Source organism: Girardinichthys multiradiatus, chromosome 14, assembly GCF_021462225.1.
Source record: "Girardinichthys multiradiatus isolate DD_20200921_A chromosome 14, DD_fGirMul_XY1, whole genome shotgun sequence".
NCBI lineage: Eukaryota > Metazoa > Chordata > Actinopteri > Cyprinodontiformes > Goodeidae > Girardinichthys > Girardinichthys multiradiatus.
Window position 1 is genome coordinate 2,748,685 of NC_061807.1, and position 4,674 is coordinate 2,753,358.

Genomic DNA, 4,674 nt, shown 5'->3' on the forward strand with positions numbered 1-4,674 from the left:
GTTCTGTTGTCTGTACAGATGGCGAATTGTTGTTCACGGGGGCATTGATGGCTTTAGTCGCCTCATTGTTTACCTGACTGCTGCCACCAACAATCATGCCACCACAGTTCTTAACAGCTTTCTTGAAGCTGTGAATACATATGGAGTGACATCACATGTTCGTTCTGACAAAGGGGGAGGGAATGTACAAGTGGCACACTTCATGGTCTCAACCAGAGGTCCAAACAGAAACTCTCACCTAACTGGAAGAAGCACACATAACCAGAGGTATTTGCCTTAAAATCTTTGTGTGTTCTCCACGTTTTTCATCCCGACTACTTCCATAAAAGTTGGTGCATTGTACATACAGTTAGATTTGCTTTACTCTAACTAAAACCAGGAAGATAGAGCACCTCACCCCAATACTAAAGTCCTTCCATTGGCTCCCCTTAGCTTAGAGAATAGACTTTAAATACTTCTAGTAGTTTATAAATTAAAGAAAGGCTTAGCAACAAAAATACATTAAAGACATGTCGTCATTGTATCAACCTTCCAGACCACTCAGGTCTTCTGATTCCAATCTGCTCTGCATCCCCAAAAACAGAACCAAACATGGAGAAGCAGCTTTCATTTTTTTATGCGGAATTTGAAACACTACCAGATCCAACTGGCTTGTTTTCTAATGTGATAAATGTTTATCATCAGACAATTGTTGTACTGACTGCAATATTTGAAAAATATTTAGGTTACAGCTTACAAAGATTTTCTTGATACAGAGTAGGTGCAAGTTTGTTTTTTGGAAACGTATCAACATGCCTTTTTCTTGAGGGTAGTTGCTTCTCATCAACATGCATCTGTGCCTCTTTTGGCACAACAGTTGTGACATTTAGATCTTTGTGATAGAAATGGCGTTTTTTTTCTTTTAAATTATTTTTTTTATTCAGACAGCAGAACAATACACAGTGGTATACCTGTTGTTATATTCGATATTTGCCGTGAACATACAATATATTAGGTTAGACATTTTGTATCTAAACATCTAAACATTGACCTGTTTGCACAGATATATTGTAATAAAATCACTGTTATGACACCATTTCAGTTTTCATTAAGAATTTGTTGATAACATCACATTTAACAGTTTGTAATTACTTTGTTGGTCTAATCTCTTATTGTTTTAACAAACATTTTCAGGAACATAGTTGGTGATTCTGTTGTTTGTGAAACCAGATAACAGCTAATACATGAGTGTGCATCAACAGAAAATGTCCAACAATAATATGGAAGTGTTTTAATAGTTGATCTGAACAACAATGCTGAGAACTGTTGTAATACATAATTAACAAGCGGATTATCCTCTTACTTTTTGGTATTAAATGGATCCAGAATATCCATGTCTATCAAGAGACTGAACCGTAAGAACAGTTTAATAATAGTAATTCTGATAACCAACAACATTCATAGAACATTCTGCGATTGATAAACTTGTTAGACAATGTTTAAATGGCCCAGCTTAAATCTGACCAAAACCAGAGTAGGCCAAAGAAATGCTTGCCATAAGGTTTTGGTGGAAGTCTTTGTGGTTTTCGGATAGCTTCAGAGTCAGGAAGCAGGGGGACAACTGTGGGAGACTGCAGTCAACAACTTCGACCTCGAGGTTTGAGCATACCACAAACCAGCCAGTCCAGAATGTTAGTAAACTCTTGAGGATGTCTGATGTTCCTTTTATGCACACAAATGAATGTATTATAATAACAGGGACTCTGATCAATACATTAGCAAGATTAATTTACTTGTTCATAATTCAATTTCCAAAAGCATATATGAAGAGTATTGAAAAATGTATAATCTTTGCTTACCATTTTCTATGAATCTTCGGAGGAAGCTCATGATCAAACAGTGATCCTCTAACGTGAGTATGTCATCATCTATATCTCCATCCTTAGGCCAGTTTATGTTATTGATTACCATCTACAAAAAGATTTGCAATGCAAATTAATTGGAATGTGTAACTGAAGAAAAAATAGACGGTGTTAAGGTAGAAGTTTTGATGTGTACAAATGTTTGTCTTTCAGTCCAAAATTGAAAAACAGACATAGGAAATACAAGACTAAATGGTGGCATGCACTGGGATGTACTGGCAAGCCATCTCAAGTGTACACCACCTCATGCCCCCAACTGCTGGATGTAGGCACTATCTCCACCTACTAACCTTAATAGACATGTGGGCATACAGGAAGGATGGATATTTGCATGCAGTGTTGATTTCTAATCTTTTCAAAGTAAATTTACCTGTTGTCTCTGCCTCACTGGCCCTTGGAAAAAGTACTGGCACAGCATCAGGCCTGAAACTAAAAAAATCCCACACACCTGTGTCTTTCAGCCCTCTTCGGATTTGTTTGACCTGTTGTTCTGTTCTTTCCAAAACCTACACATAAAAAAAAAAAATTTAAATAAAAAGAATATATAAACAAACAAATCTTATCGAGAGTAGTTTTTCATTTTTTATTTTCAGTTGCAGTACTTTTCACAATTACAAAGCTCAGTATGGTCCTGCAGTCATAACGTTCAATAGATAAGTTCAGTGTGTTCTCAAGCTCTGGGGTGTGTGTTTCATATAAGGTCCTGAATGCTTGAAATAAAATGACCATTTTTTTTATTGAAATCATAAAATGTTCGTTCGTCGTCTTCCTCTTATCCAGGACCGGGTCGCGGGGGCAGCAGACTCAGCAGAGACGCCCAGGCGTCCCTCTCTCCAGACACCTCCTCCCGTTCCTCCAGGGGGAGCCCAAGGCATCATAAAATGCTTTTGTTTAAAAACTTTGTTTTCATTGTTATAAAAATTAACATCACAAAGCTTATTCAGTGGATTTTTAAAGTTGTAGAGTTGATTTTTGGAATCTCTGATTCGAAAAATATAGAGTTGACTATTTCTATGGGCACCATAAAGATGTTGATTTTGCCTTTTTTAAAGAAGAAAAAGACAATCTCTTGCAATAATTTGCCTTCTGTCAAACTACTATCTTTCCACACCATTCAGATGTAGATATATCAGGTGGGGCAACTAGTCTACATTCACCTTAACAGTTTGTGTTGAAATTATAAATGACCTTTCATCAGATATTGTTTCTGCAGGTATAATAACTTACAGCATGGAGGAGTATTTTTTCTTCGAGCCAATGTCTGTTATTGACTGTAACTCCAGGAAGATCCCATAGCAACGTCAAAGAGAGAACCACGGATTTCTCCTCCTCTGACGAATCCTTTTTTTTCCTGTAAGTATTAAATGTAGGATAAATAAAACAGTATGACATCACATGATACAAATGCAAACCAAAACATGTACCCCAAAGTACATCTGAAGAATTAAAAAAAATGCAAATAAAAGAGTTTGTATCTCATGACATTTACAAACAATATCATGGAAAAAGAAAATCTTTTGTTGTAGGTCTTGTTACATAGTCAAAGTAAAACTGAAAATTTACAAACCATTCTTACGACTTCACGGACATCTTGGTCTGCACAATCAGACTCAGTTACAGTGGCTGTTTCTGGGTCCCCTCCAAACAGCACATGGATGATTCCTGGGCTGAGACCAACCAGACGAGGACCACCATTCAGAAAGCTGTGGCCGATAATGCGACCCGCCACCACAAAAACGTCGCTTTCTAGAAGCAACCTTGATGTAGAAGGAATGAGATGGTCCTGCTCACCTTCAAACAGCAATGTCTACACATCTGTCAAACAATTGATAATATTAACACAAACAGGTTTTTTCTGAACAATCTCCATAGCTGCCAATTCAAGAAAAATGAATAACCATAACAGTTTCGTCATCAAGCATGAATCCATTCTGAAGGTTTGACATGAATATTGAAAGGACATGCCCTCTCCAATGGCAGCATCACCTAAAAAAAGGACAGAAGACAATTCAAAGACAGAAGACAATTTGTAGGTCCAAAATGAAAGCCAAATCTTGCGAGACACTATGTCTCCATCCAGTTGTAGAGTAAAGACTGGACTAATTCCTTTTTGGATGTAAAACACTCTGGTTTATAAGGGGAGTTGGAGGAGTTGACAGAATTTTTAAAAATAAATGATTTTTTTACCTATGAGATGACATCGCAGTGGGTTAGTCCACTGCACCCGTGACCTTTCGTAGAATCTCACAATGACATGGTTCCTTTCCTTCAGGGTATCCCTTAAACTCAGGGTAAATGATAGACTTTCTCTATCCTTGTTTGCTTCATGTACTGACTCAATGTACAACTCAGACGTTTTGGCTGGAACTACTTCTGTAATCCAAGCTTGAAAGAAACATGATCAAAAAAGTGTATACAAACTGATGCAACAGTGCAATAAAATTTCTGAATCTATATACATTTAAAAAAATAACATTAAATCAAAATTATATGCAACCATCCATTCCAACCAACCATTTTCTAAACTTGCTTCATCCAAATAGGGTACTTTGAAACCTGGTGCCTATCTCCTGTTCAACAAGCAAAACTTATGCAACATACAACCATGCCAGGTTTCCATTTATTTTCTGATAACACAGACAAACACAGGAAAAAGTAGTTTTTTCAAAGATAGTTTAATGTAAAATAAGGCTTTGGTAAACCTACAGTTGCTTAAATACAAACCCCTACAGCATGTGAAAGAAATGTGAGCAAGAACTAATTATTTAAAAGT

General features: G+C 36.8%; 1 long non-coding RNA gene across 1 annotated transcript; it reads right to left on the reverse strand.

Annotated features, from left to right (window-relative positions):
- Window positions 1-535: 535 nt before the first annotated feature.
- LOC124881181 lies at window positions 536-4,230 on the reverse strand. Its single transcript, XR_007041558.1, has 6 exons — window positions 4,089-4,230; window positions 3,469-3,887; window positions 3,129-3,252; window positions 2,272-2,407; window positions 1,839-1,950; window positions 536-1,701 (listed from the first exon to the last, which is right to left on the reverse strand). It is a non-coding gene; the product is annotated as an uncharacterized LOC124881181 (long non-coding RNA).
- Between the last annotated feature and the right edge of the window lie 444 nt (window positions 4,231-4,674).